At 42.3% G+C, this 15,075-nt stretch overlaps 1 protein-coding gene across 24 annotated transcripts in view; it reads left to right on the top strand.

Moving 5' to 3' along the window:
• plekha5 (pleckstrin homology domain containing, family A member 5) overlaps positions 1-15,075 on the top strand; it is a 108,819-nt gene that overhangs the window by 44,123 nt on the left and 49,621 nt on the right. For 2 of the 24 annotated variants that reach the window (XM_027025618.3, XM_081724003.1), the window contains exon 1: positions 9,710-10,181. The exons of the other annotated variants lie outside the window; for them this stretch is intronic. The gene's annotated coding sequence lies outside the window, so the exon portion shown is untranslated. Of the gene's footprint in view, positions 1-9,709; positions 10,182-15,075 lie in introns of those variants that run through there. 24 annotated transcript variants of the gene reach the window in all.

Raw genomic sequence — 15,075 nt, 5'->3', positions numbered from 1 at the left:
AATAAGTATTGCACTTTGGACCAGTACTGACTGTTCCAAACACATCTAGCGGGTTTCACATCTGTAATGTCTAAATCAGACCCAAAGAGAAACAGGAGACTCCCTGCACCTCTCAGAACATCCATCAGTGTCACTATAGGAGTAAACACAGTTATAGGAGTAAACACATCTCTTAAGTGGATAAAATCGTATGCCTGTTATTTTATCGACAAATTCTATACTCTTTAGTTTACAATCTTTTCCTAAAAACTTAATAACTAAAGATAAATGCTGAAATGATTTCTCTTAGGAAGAGGCGAGAGGCAGAACGCATGCGCAGGGAGGTGGTTTATTAAATGAGGGAAACAATCACGGAGGGCAAAATCAACAGAGGCAAAGGGAAAACACAGAGGCGAGGTAACACATGAGCGAGGCAAGGGTGACGACAATAATAGCAGGCGTAATATTGACACACCAGACTTACCAAAATAATCGACGAACTAGAAGACAAAACACAGGGTACAAATAACCCGGACAATTAGACAGTAAACCGACTCAGGTGAACATAGGAACAGGGAGAACCAAAACATGGACCGGAACAAAGGAGCAGACGAGGGGTGGCGAAAAAAACAAACAAGGAACAGAGCGGGCACACAAAGGAAAGTAGACACGACCGAGAAACCATGGAAACAGGGACGCCAGGAGGGCAGCCATTCCTGACAGTTACAGGGTGACAATCTGTGTTGGGTTAATAATTAAAAATAAATGCTGTCTGTGTTACAGGGTGACAATCTGGGTTAATAATTAAAAATAAATGCCGTCTGTATTACAGGGTGACAGTCTGGGTTGAGTTAATAATTAAAGATAAATGCCGTTTGTGTTACAGGGTGACAGTCTGGGTTGGTTTAATAATTAAATATAAATGCTGTCTGTGTTATAGGGTGACAGTCTGGGTTGGGTTAATAATTAAAGATAAATGCTGTTTGTGTTACAGGGTGACAGTCTGGGTTGGGTTAATAATTAAAGATAAATGCTGTCTGTGTTACAGGGTGACAGTCTGGGTTGGGTTAATAATTAAAGATAAATGCTGTCTGTGTTACAGGGTGACAGTCTGGGTTGGATCTTGACTCCTTGCTCTCCTCTTTTTCCTCTCTCTACTCTGATTATGGCTACAGATTTATATTCTTTTAATAGTGACGGTTACGGACAAAAGACTGTTGGAGGAATATTACACAAACAGAGGTCGACTTTCTGTCAGAGAAAGAAATAGAAATACATATTAGATATGTCTGAAAAAGGTTGTGATTGCAATATATTATTCTCATACCTTTTTAAATAAGATGCAAGCAAAATATATGATATACATCTTAGAAACTTTCTGATCAGGCACTCAAGGAAACTCATATTCCAGTATCAGTGTCATAATAGAATAGCTCATCTGTATGGTATATCCCTCATATGGAGTATCTTAGTTCTTGGGCATGCTGTGTTTCTATCTGTGGCGGTGTTACACATTGTGTATGTGCAGTGCTGCAGTGCCTCGTTAAGGTGTTAGAATGTTTGAAAGGAGAGTTGACCCAGACCTTTGGAGCAGTGCGGGGCACCCCCCGCCCCACACACACACAAACATACACACACATAAACACACATACATACACAGAAACATGCACGTGCACACACACACAGAAACACACAAACACACTCAAGCACACACACACAAACACACTCTCTCAGCTTTTAGAAGCATGAAAGTTTGAGGGTGCCTGGAGGCCTGCTTAAACTCTAATCCTGTTTGAGGAGGTCACCTTATGTAAGATCTGGATCAGACAGCTCAGAGAAACACTCTCCATCCCGGCACATGCCGGAGCCCTCGGAGATGGTTCACACCGTAAATGCTGCTCTGCTCGTACCTCCATATACATTACCAGGATGGAGGGGAGAACAGTGCAGCTGTTTGATGCTTTTCAGTACAGGAAGTGCTTTTGTGTGCTTATGCTTTTCATGTTTGATAGTTGGTTAAAAGCATCAGTTTAAGTCTCGTTAACCTTGCAATCCTGGCATGCTCATCTGAATGTTACATGCATATTTATACACACAAAAATATATATATTTTTGCAATAGTGGAATGCTGTGGACATTATTAAACACAATTATCTTGTCATTGTCTTATTGCTGTTTTATGTGATATTTATTTCGTAGTTAACATTCTGAATTAACTTTACCCATTTAAAACAGCACAATATTTAAATATGGTAGACCCCTGGGTGTGGGCTACCTGCTGCCCCTTAACCCTGGGGTTTAGGGTTAGTCTTATGGCTATCTGATGCCCTTTAACCCTTTATATTTTTAACATATAAAGACTGGAGTGACAGTTTATCTTTCAAGATGACAGTGAACCAAATCTTACGGCCAGACATCACTGGAGAGGTTTTAGGGAAAGTGTGTAAATGTTCTGGAGTGGTCCAGTAAAACCCAGACACTCACCCTGCAATCTGACGCAGCTTGAAGGATCTGCCATAAAGAGTGGGACAAACCACCCAAGACCAAGGGTGCAAATCTTGTTTTTACCTTGTCATTGTGGGTAACTAAGTATAGATTGATTGTTTAACAGTGGCAATTATATCAATTTAAAATAAAATCCCCAGCAAATAAAGTGCACCAAGCAAAGAGGTCTGAGTATGAATCCACTGTAGATGTCTCTGAATCCACTGTAGATGTCTCTGAATCCACTGTAGATGTACTTTAAGATACTTTTTTCTACACTCTGTGTTCTGTGGAAATTACTATTTCTGGTATTTGTTTACCTGCTTATTGGTATTTGTGGTATTTGTTTACCTGCTTTACTCAAGCTCTGCTTGCTGGTAGTGTTACGTTATAAGGCATCATAAAACAGTTTAGTTGTTATATGGAGGTTGTGGTTTTGGAGTCAGAAATGAACTATTGTGTTTAGAATTTTGCCAAATGGGTATGGTGCATAGTTAAGAATGTAACTTTGGAAACTTGTGTATAAACAACTGGAAACAGAAACGCAGTTCCAGAAATGCTGTTTTGAAGGGCATAATGTATGGCATGAAAGTGAGGCTCACATGTTCAGTGTGACTCATGCCCAGGCGTCGTCTGTTCTGTGTGGGTGTCACACGGGCTGCAGCACCCATACAGACAGTGGTCTCCTTCCCACAGGATGTGGATTCTCACCGCAGTGCACACAGAACAAATGCAGGTAACTGAGAAGAGCAGTGAGCATGGCTGAACAGCTGAATGGATTAGTGTGAATGATGTCATGACATTTACTGCAAAGCTGTGCCCTCCATCTGAAAGGAAGCCGAGTTTTGAAATATGCAAACAAAGCAGTACATTCCGTACAGAGCAAAAGAATAGATATATGAGAGTGTTGGGTATAGCCTGTCTAAAAGTGTATTGTCTAATGGTGTATTGTGTGATAGTCTATTGTCTAATGGTGTATTGTGTAATAGTCCATTGTCTATTGGTGTATTGTGTAATAGTGTAATAGTGTGGTGTCTAATGGTGTAATATCTAATGGTCTGTTTTACCAATACTGCCTTGTTTTGCAACTGAAAAGATATGTTGAGTGAGATTAAATGAGACAGGACATCAAACTGTGATCGGTCACTACAGTGATCAGTTATCGCAGTGATTAGTCATCACAGCTCACAGTGATCAGTTTATTGTTTTTTCTTTTCCATCTATCCACACAGCAATTTACACGAAAGACTGAATACAAACCTCAGCAGATATAGACACCCTAACTGCATTTAACAGCTCTGAGTTGGAAATATGAGAGTTGACAAACAGTGTAGATCACCAATGAACTTGGCTGTGGTAGGAGTAAGACCTGGTAGAGTATGAGCCAGTGGCCAGTGACAGACTGCTAATCATAATGGTGTTGGGCTGCAGTTGGGGAGGTTGTTATTATATCAAAATCTATCAGATCCAGCAGTGGCACTGTGTCATACTGAACCCATGGGGTGAAATCCTGCAAAAGGTGCAGCTCGCTAGGGTGGTGCAGCTCGCTAGGGTGGTGCAGCTTGCTAAGGTGGCAGACCCTGTGCCCACACCCCCTTGTTTCTGGTTCTGTAATGTCTGTCATGTTGCCTTGTGGTAGCTCATGTCTCATATTTACTGCAAGCACCTTTTGTACTGCAGGCACATTCTGTGTGTATTGGCATGCTGACTGTCGTACTGTATAAATGGAGTTCTGTGTGCACATGACTTACTCTGCAGGTGCAGGTTTCCTGTTTTTCTGAATCTTGATTCTGTATTTCTGCCTTTTCCTGTTAATCAGAGGCCCATTTTAAAGATTTGTATATTCCTTCTATAGGAATAGTTGTGTATTGTGTTAGTAAGGTTTCCATTATATACTAGAACACTCCAGTGCTCTATATAGTAGTGCACATCTGTGCTCTATATAATGGTATGTACACAGTATTTTGTCCTATTTTGAAGGTATGAATAGTGATATACAGTGAAGACCATCATCACATTTTAATATATAATTTTATTTAGTCCAAAGAGATTGTGCGTTGATATAGTTATAACCAGTTACTTTGAGCAGAGCTTCTGGAGAAGCAGGTGTATTAATCATTCAGATTCAGATTATTAATTCATATTAATAATTCAGATTCTGTACTCTTTAGTATAAGAAACTTCTGCTCAATTACTGTTGCTATACCACTGACTGCTGGCAGCCCTGCAAGGGTTATCAGAGGCTCAAGTCTCAGTCTCAGTCAGCCATCAGTGTTGAGTCTCAGTCAGCTATCCCAGTGTTGAGTCTCAGTCAGCTATCCCAGTGTTGAGTCTCAGACAGCTATCCTAGTGTTGAGTCTCAGTCAGCTATCCCAGTGTTGAGTCTCAGTCAGTCATCAGTGTTGAGTCTCAGTCAGTCATCAGTGTTGAGTCTCAGTCAGTCATCAGTGTTGAGTCTCAGTCAGTCATCAATGTTAAGTCTCAGTCAGCTATCCCAGTGTTGAGTCTCAGTCAGCTATCCCAGTGTTGAGTCTCAGTCAGCTATCCCAGTGTTGTCTCAGTCAGTCATCAGTGTTGAGTCTGTCAGCTATCCCAGTGTTGAGTCTCAGACAGCTATCCCAGTGTTGAGTCTCAGACAGCTATCCCAGTGTTGAGTCTCAGTCATCAGTGTTGAGTCTCTGTCAGTTATCAGTGTTGAGTCTCTGTCAGTTATCAGTGTTGAGTCTCAGTCAGTTATCAGTGTTGCGTCTCAGTCAACTATCCCAGTGTTGTCTCAGTCAGTCATCAGTGTTGAGTCTCAGTCAGCTATCCCAGTGTTGAGTCTCAGACAGCTATCCTAGTGTTGAGTCTCAGTCAGCTATCCCAGTGTTGAGTCTCAGTCAGTCATCAGTGTTGAGTCTCAGTCAGTCATCAGTGTTGAGTCTCAGTCAGTCATCAGTGTTGAGTCTCAGTCAGTCATCAATGTTAAGTCTCAGTCAGCTATCCCAGTGTTGAGTCTCAGTCAGCTATCCCAGTGTTGAGTCTCAGTCAGCTATCCCAGTGTTGTCTCAGTCAGTCATCAGTGTTGAGTCTCAGTCAGCTATCCCAGTGTTGAGTCTCAGACAGCTATCCCAGTGTTGAGTCTCAGACAGCTATCCCAGTGTTGAGTCTCAGTCATCAGTGTTGAGTCTCTGTCAGTTATCAGTGTTGAGTCTCTGTCAGTTATCAGTGTTGAGTGTCAGTCAGTTATCAGTGTTGCGTCTCAGTCAACTATCCCAGTGTTGTCTCAGTCAGTCATCAGTGTTGAGTCTGTCAGCTATCCCAGTGTTGAGTCTCAGACAGCTATCCCAGTGTTGAATCTCAGACAGCTATCCCAGTGTTGAGTCTCAGTCAGCTATCCCAGTGTTGAGTCTCAGACAGTCATAAGTGTTGAGTCTCTGTCAGTTATCAGTGTTGCGTCTCAGTCAACTATCCCAGTGTTGTCTCAGTCAGTCATCAGTGTTGAGTCTCAGTCAGTCATCACAGTGTAATCAAGTCAAGGGTATTTATATCGCACTTTTTATCACTAACCAGGTTTATAAGCGTTTCGGTCCAGGCCTAATGAGCAAGGCAGTGGCAAGGAAACCCCCCTGTGCAGAATTAAGGAAAAAAACTTAAACACCAAGACTCAAGAGAGAATGCAACAGTCTCATTCAATCATCACTGACATCAATTCGGACCGTCAGTCAGTCATTATAATGTTGAGTCTCAGTCAGTTGTAGTGTTAAGTCTCAGTCAGCTCTCATAGTATTGAATCTGTCACTTATAGTGTTGAGTCTCAGCTATCATAGTACTGAGTCTCAGTCAGCTATCATAGTATTGAATCACAGTCAGCTATCATAGTATTGAATCACAGTCAGCTATTATAGTGTTGAGTCTCAGTTTGCTATCAGCTTTGTGTCTCAGTCAGTAATCACAATGTTGAGTCTCAGTCAGCTGTCATAGTGCTGAGTCTCAGTGAGTCATCACAGTGTCCGTTTTGGCCCCACACACTTAGCTCAGTCAGCTCTTACAGCATGAGGTGGGCCTCTTTGAAGACACCACTGTAATCTGTTTCCTGGGGATAAAAAGCTCAACAGGTTCTGTATATTTTCACAAGGATCTGTTCCTGTCTCAAACAGCCCATTCATCTTCTTTCTTCTGTACCTGCCTTGTATTTTACAAAATGCCATCAGTTAATGACAGCAACATTTACTTTAGCTGCGGGGTCACTGTGCCTTGGTGGAACTTTGTACTGTTATGATGTGTTTGGTTGTCTAGAATTCAGGTTTTTCCTCAACCTCATGGTCTAACATCAGAGCACAGCAATGCTGACAAGCCCTTCTGGTCTCTGGGTCTGCCTGCTTCCTCCACCTGCCAGTTGGACGTGGTGGCACATTTTACTCTAGACTATTGTCTAGTGTTTCACATCAACAGCCTTACAGTAGTAGTCTGTCATTGATGTATGAACATAACCGATGTATGAACATAACCAAGTAGCACTGGTGTAGTGAATTCCATTGCAGTGCATCTTTTGTTCTGATCTCGTCTTTGAGTTCACTAGCTGAGCTTTTGTGGAAAAGCAATTTTAAATAATGAGAAACTCTGAGTATCTAAAAATCACTAGTTAAATGTTTTTTTCTTTGCTAAAACTATACAGCAGTGCAGTTTAAGGTCTGCAGTTTAAGGCATCTTATACACCTTAATGTTGATGTTTGTTAGGTTTTTTTATTATAGATGTTTTTATTATAGGTTTATATTATAAATATAAATTCTGCATTATACTATTTATATTTTTGTATCAGAGATGTTCTTTGCTTGATTGTTTTATATAAATACATTTTTTTTGTAGTTGTCACTACTTATGCTGGCAATATTTGACAATATTTTTATGCACAACAAACATCACCCTAATTCAAAATGTAATGTTTCCATCATCATGTCAGTTTTTCAAACGTGTCTATATAGCCAAGCTCTAGAGAAGAAAACCGGATCCTCAGTCTCACCCCCAATGGCTCTGTGCTTTATTATTTATTATTTTACCATTATTCTGAATTACAAGTTGAAGAGTGCATCTGTAAAAACCTGTTTTGATGTGAGCTGCTGTAAAGTATCCCTGAGGCAGCATTACCCTCACATAAACACACACACACATGCACACACACCAGTGCACTAGCTCACTCTGCTCCTCTAGTAATGCATACATGTGTCTACCACATGTAGCAAACAGCAGAATTGATGAGTTTATTCTCAGTTCAATGGTAATGAGGTGCTACATAGCCAATACTGGCGGAATACAGTGAGTTTGGTGCTTTATTACAGATCATTATGTTCACTGGTAATGAAAAGCGCTTTTGCTCTGCTCTGAAATCAGTGAAACCTTGATGCCCAGCAAGAAAAGTTTAAACAGATTGTTTGGAAATTAGCCATGTGAAACAACTCAGGTTTACTTTTAATATCTGTTCATTTTTGGTATATCAGTATATTTAATTGCACTTCATGTGATTGTCATTTCAATAATAATTATTTCAGCTATTTCTGTGTTTTCATTTTATATTGTACTCATCTTTTTTAATCGAGCTCTGTATTGTCTGTGTGGTCTCTTACACTAACTACCTCTTCCTCCATCCTTAAAAAGACACACAAGATATTCTCTGCCTGCAACTGGTTACCTTGGCAACATACATCCAACATTCTATTTGCATTCCCAAACAAGCCAGGTGTGTCGAAGGCGTGACAGACACCAGTCTGGTTGTCCCAAAGGCACAGTGCGTACACTGTATGGGTTAGTGTGTCTGCTTCCTCTACCTGTGTGATTCTCAGTGGCATATTTCGATTTTACAGGACATTTGTTGAGAATGTGCAAATCTAGATGTGTTCTCACAGCTCTGCCAATCACTGGTCACACACACTGACAGCCACAGACCCTGCCAGGTGGCTCTCTCCCTCTCGCTCTCTTTCTCTCCGCTCTCTCTTTCTCCCTCTCCCTCTCTCTCTCTCCCTCTTGCTCTCTCCTTCTCTCTCTCTCTCTCTCTCTCTCTCTCTCTGTCTCCCTTTCTCTCCTCTCTCTCTAACAATAGTTCATAAGCATGTTCAGTGATGTACATCTCACAAGAACAAAACATAACAGCTATTTAAAAGACTCTGTTCCTCTCTTTCTATCCATCCATCCATCCCTCCCTCCCTCCCTCTGGTATGTGCAGTAGGATGTTCATGATTTCAGATATTATGCGTGTACCTCTTTTCCAGGTATTTGAACTGCAGGAGATACCAGTGATGTTATTAAAAGTCTATGAGATTAGTGCCAGTACTAAAACACATAAGGGCTGATAAGTAGCCATCCAGCCACATAAGGGTGATGTGTAGCTATCCAACCATCAAATATATGTCAGTATGTTCTGCTATCATATAAAGCTCTTTAAGCCTATATTCTACAGCTGTACTCCTAGCAGAAACAGTGAGTCAGAGGGAGAAGGTCTTAATTATGATTACCCTCTACCTACTCTCACAGGTCACACAGACCCTTCACATCATTTACATTTGTGTCATTTAGCAGACGCTCTTATCCAGAGCAACTTACAAAATTGCTTTGGCATTTACTCATAGAATATATCCAAGTACAGTAGGTTAGAATTAAACACACCAATGAACTAGAATACTGTAGAATACAGGGATGAATGCTGATACCTAAAAGTGCACAATATATAAGGTCTATCTTAAACAATGAAGAAAGATCATCAAGAAAGAGAAATATAGGCTAAGTGGGTTTTGATTGGATGTTATTAAATGGACAGTGTTAAGTTAAAGAGCTGACTTGGCTTGTGGAATTATCCTAAATTCAGAGCAATGAATCGAATAATAACATTTTATTTATTAAGTGCCTTTCGAGATATGCAAGGTCACTGTACATAAAACAAAGGTTCAATATGTGAGGAAAATAATAATAATAAAAATAAACATAATAGATTTCACGTAGTAAAATTAAAACAGGACGAATGAATAGACCACAGTGCTGCAATAAATCCATAAGTCAGGATGAGAGCTGTAGGAGAAGGTTTACAGAGATGAAGGTTCTCGGGGATAGTGATCCAGGGATCTGCTACACTCAGAGCCTTGAAGAAGGAACAGAGTGGAATCGGGTCTCAGTAGACCTTAGGGTTAGTGTGTGTGTGTGTGTGTGTGTGTGTGTGTGTGTGTGTGTGTGTGTGTGTATATACGTTTCGATACAGCCTTACACAAACACGCACTCTATCTATCTATCTATCTATCTATCTATCTATCTATCTATCTATCTATCTATCTATCTATCTATCTATCTATCTATCTATCTATCTATCAAGAGAGAGAGTGTACGTGTTTGTGTAAGGCTCGAATTTCACTGTATTTGTTACATGTACCGATGTGCTCGTGTGAATGAAACGCTCTTCGCTTGTGCTTATTAGAACAGCTCGTGGACCACCTCGCGTGCACTGTGATGTAACTGCTTACTTCCAGTGTTGAAGGCTGCGTGAACGCACGCGAGGGAGTCATTCCCAGTCGGAAGCACAATTCGATGCGCCAGCAGAAGCGCGAGCTGTCTCCGTTTGAGCTACGTTCCCTGCACGCGTTCAGACCCGAGGAGATGCAGTAGGAGATGGAGCCGATTCTTCACTAGCGCTTATTTCCGATGCGGAATGTCGGCTCGTCCAGCGCCGGTTTGTGGTCGTCGTCTGGATTTAAGGGTGATGCATTTCTTTCTTTTCGATTGCGCGTGTCTGCGACGGGCAGGGTGCAGGTTTGGTAATCTACGCGCTCCTGCTGAGTTGGTTTAGTTTGTGCATATTTGTTTAATTTTGGCTTGTAATGCCTCACTGGAAAAGTACTGTTATGTATCCTACTGCTTGCGTGAAATGGCGCATTGAGATAACGAGTTGTCTCTGTGGGTTTTTATTCTCTCTCTCTCTCTCTCTCTCTCTCCCTTCATTCTTCCCCTCCATGTTCACCTGTCAGTGTGCTCTTGTACTTGCACCTGACCTAGTAGAAAGTGACGCTTAAATATGAACTGTTGTTTCAGGATTTAATATTGTCTCAATGTGTCATTGTGATTTGAAAAGTTGAGAAGTATCAGTAGAGAAGTGGATTGTGTGTCTTGCCTGTCGCCAGGCTGCAGCCCGACTGCAGTGAGAGTCTGTGTCCCACAGGCTGGAGTCTGGAGCTTTTCTGCACAAGTCCATCTGCTTGGCATAAAATTCAAACTTTCATTTCACAAAAGGCATAAATATCCACAGATGTAGCCCGTTATCTCTGCTATAGGAGCTAAAGATCGGGAAGCTTGTCAAAGCAGGTCCCTGTTAAAGACGCCCAATGAAGGTTGTTTTCCTTTTGTTTTGACAGTCTGAACATTAAAGCTCTTTTGGCAGAATTCAATATCTGCCTTTTGCAGTTTTTATTTTTGTAATGAGATGCTTAAAGGTCTACAAGTAACCAGATTAAAGCTACTGAAGGTTTTTATAGGTCATATAAATTCAGTTCCTTTGGACTTATTCCCACAAGCTGTCATTGCTAAGTTTAATTATCATGTCAGATGTTGCTATAGATGTCAGATGTTGCTGCCTGCATGCAATTGATTTTCTCTTCAGCGCTGTTATTGAGTGTTGTTGTATTGGCATTTGGGAATGTAGAACATATAACCTTTAAATTCCACAAGATGTAAACCACGCTTCCCTTTCTGAGGAGTGTCTGGGTCATTTCCCTGTGGTGTCTTCACAGATGCCAGTAATGATTCATAAACAGCTGTAAAATGGAGAAGACTTTGGATATGCGTTACAGTATTTGACTCCATAAGGCCTGTGACATTTGGGCAGAATCCAGCATACAGCCCACATAACATGTCCAGGAACCTGTGGCATTCACAGATGCCCGTGATGTCATTGCGTGGGGCCTAAATAGTGAGTGTGTTTGAGTTCATCCTGCTTCACCCATGCCTTTCTAACGTGGTTTCTGAGGACCACACCTCCCCTGGACCCTCTATGGTGCTGATGATGGATCTTTCATGTGCACCAGTTACATTAATTCTCATTTAGCTGCCAGTCTTATTGTCATACTTCCTTAATATCATACTGCCTTAATGAATCCTGTTACCAAATACACTAAAATATCCTGCCATGACAGAATGTTCTGTGGTAGGCATTTTTTGTTCATTCTCCTGTTTCCGTAGAGAATTCCTCTAATTCGTCCTGCAGTCTGAGATTCTATCAAAATGACATTTTATTCTTATCTTAGGCCCATTAGTGGGGTAAAAGAATTGGGCCTCTTTTCATGGCAGGTCAACCTAGTTCAAATTGTCTTTAAATAAGTGTAGAAGCAAATTCCTAACAAAATAGTAACAAGTCTGATACTGCTTACCCCTGTCCCCCTCCACACACACCCGACCCCCACTGTTGGATCTCTGTGTTTGTGGGAATGGCCCCTTTTATCAGACAGCAAGAGTCTCAGATCACACTGTAGTGAGATGTGTGTGATGACAAATCATGGACGAGAGGATGAGGAAGGACCTATGGTAGAGGACGAGGGGATGAGGAAGGACACACGTTGTAGGACGAGGGGATGAAACGGGCTCAGGATAGAGGACGAGGGGATGAGGACGGACCCACGATAGAGGACGAGGGGATGAGGACGGACCCACGATAGAGGACGAGGGGATGAGGACGGACCCACGATAGAGGACGAGGGGATGAAGACGGACCCACGATAGAGGACGAGGGGATGAGGAAGGACCGACGATAGAGGACGAGGGGATGAGGACGGACCCACGATAGAGGACGAGGGGATGAGGACGGAAACACGATAGAGGACGAGGGGATGAAGACGAACCCACGATAGAGGACGAGGGGATGAGGAAGGACCCACGATAGAGGACGAGGGGATGAGGACGGACACACGATAGAGGACGAGGGGATGAAGACGGACCCACGATAGAGGACGAGGGGATGAGGACGGACCCACGATAGAGGACGAGGGGATGAGGACGGACCCACGATAGAGGACGAGGGGATGAGGACGGACCCACGATAGAGGACGAGGGGATGAGGAAGGACCGACGATAGAGGACGAGGGGATGAGGACGGACCCACGATAGAGGACGAGGGGATGAGGACGGAAACACGATAGAGGACGAGGGGATGAAGACGAACCCACGATAGAGGACGAGGGGATGAGGAAGGACCCACGATAGAGGACGAGGGGATGAGGACGGACACACGATAGAGGACGAGGGGATGAAGACGAACCCACGATAGAGGACGAGGGGATGAGGAAGGACCCACGATAGAGGACAAGGGGATGAGGACGGCCCTGTAGAGCAGCACCAGGCATCTTGTCAGGCTACAAGTGGCAGACGCCCGTTGAGATGGTGGCAGAAGATTGAGATACACATCCTTTTCTGTTCTTGTCTTTTTTTTTTCTTGTTCTAAGTTAATGGGATTGCCACAGAGTCGTTGCCTTGTCATTATCAACGCAGCTTGCTGAAACTACATCAGCCATCTGCTGTCGTTACTACTAGAAACGCCCACACAGTCATTTCGGTGAATCACTGTGTTTCTGAAGGTTAGCTCTTTCCTCACTGTCTCATTGGAGATGGCGAAGGTTGGAGGTTGAAATGAAAATTCTGTTTTTGTATGTAGCTTGGAACTAGCTTATAGAAAGTGCTTATGAAGTGTTGTAAGATGGTATTTGAAGGTGGGTTACTGTGGAGTTTACCTTGTGGGCGTTGCTGTGTTCGGTTTGATGGAGCCGGAAGCGTTTTATTTACAACATCATTGACAAGCTGACAGGACTGGGAGGATGAGGAAAGGGTCGTGAGACTGGGAGTCTCACACACTCTGTGTGACCCTGAAACATTTCAGAGGTTCTGTCATGGTCCTCACCTAGTCCTGTTACATGGCAGTACAAAGCACAAGACCTACCAGCAGGTACAGAGTTTCTCCATGTTCTTCTCAGCAGCGTCAGTACTGTGAACCTCTTAGTAACTCACAAGTCGTCAGCCTCTGATGGTGGAATTAATCTTTTCAATTACATTTTGATCATGCAGTAGATTAAACTCCTCACATCTGAGCAGTGAAAAAGAACTTCAGTCTTTCCGTAGGTAGTTCACATGGACCCCTCATGTTACTAATAGCAGAGTTGCACTTTTCTTTCGGCTTTAGTTGGTGTTTAGCTGTGTTTTTATACTGTGAACTATATATTTAAAGAGGAATGTTCTAAAACATTCTTCGTTTGTGGTACATATTCAGCAGTTCTTAACTATCTAACACATCTGTTGAATTTAAAGAAGACTGTGACATAATTGCCGGTCATTTAACCATAACCTGTTTACATCATTTAGCTGACACTTCTGTCCAAAGCAACATACAATTATGACTGAACGCAATAATAATAGTAATTGAGGGTTAAGGGCCTTGCTCAGGGGCCCAACTGTGGCAACTTGGCGGGGGGGGCTTGAACTGGCAACCTACTGATTACTACTCTAGTACCTTAACCACTGAGCTACCACTGCTAGATTTGTTGATAGTTTTACACTATTTTTCATCTATGTCTGCAGTTTAACGCAATCATTTAATTATTTAATAAACACTGCATGAATGACATGAAGACTGAGGTAAACAGTTATGAGTCAAAGCTGCTATACTAACACCAGCTCAAAGGTGCTTTACTAATGTTATATAAAGGCCTTTTAATGTCCTTCTAAACTCACATTTTTCTTACTGATCTTTTATTTTTTGATTTTTATTTCATTCTCCTTGTGTATTGTGTTTCCTGTTAGCTTTCCATTTATTTTTAGTTTGCATTCATCTGTTCCCTGCTGCTTTCTGCCTCAAAGACATTTTAAATACTGGTTTTATTCCTACTGACTAATACTGATTTGAGCTTAAGGTACATCTAAAACTTTGCACATTTCTAGTGTGAAATGTTTCATTGTTGGATTGATGTTCTCAGTATTTTAACCTGATGTTTCTCTGCCGCTGGTGATGTTTCTGTGCAAACATAAAGAAGCCTGCGGGGCTCCGATCGGTCAACAGACATCAGAGACGCCTTCTCCTGCTGCGGCTTGTCATACACAGGCTGATGTAGTTTGATCTCTCTGATATCAAACGCCTCTTGCCGGGGGTGCAGTGTGGAGGCCTTTCAGATTGTGAAGCAGTGGCATAGCATATGTGGTGACCTCTGGCCTTGTGTGGTGGTCTCTAGTCTTGTGTGGTGACCTCTGCCCTGAGCCCTGGGGAAGGTAAACTGGGCGGCTGCTTTTGCTGCACTTTCAGAAAGATTAGGACTAGGTTAGGATTCAGTTAGGACTAGGTTAGGACTAGGTTAGGACTAGGTTAGGACTTGGTTAGGACTAGGTTAGGACTTGGTTAGGACAAGGTTAGAACTCAGCGCTGCACCATCGTTCCCTTCGCCTCCGTTTGTCAAAGGTCATTTGAAGTCTGAATGTTTGAAACCTTGTTTGTCTCCACTTGAACCTTTTAAGGAATAGAAAACATTTTATATTTAGCTGTTCTGTCACATCAACTTGTTTTAGTCACCACGGCAACTGTTGAAAAGATTAAAGAGGTGAATGCCAAAGGGGGCCACACTTGT

Source organism: Electrophorus electricus, chromosome 11 (genome assembly GCF_041902795.1).
Source record: "Electrophorus electricus isolate QZ-2024a chromosome 11, ASM4190279v1, whole genome shotgun sequence".
Taxonomy (NCBI): Eukaryota; Metazoa; Chordata; class Actinopteri; order Gymnotiformes; family Gymnotidae; genus Electrophorus; species Electrophorus electricus.
This window is presented reverse-complemented; position numbering and strand designations above follow the sequence as displayed.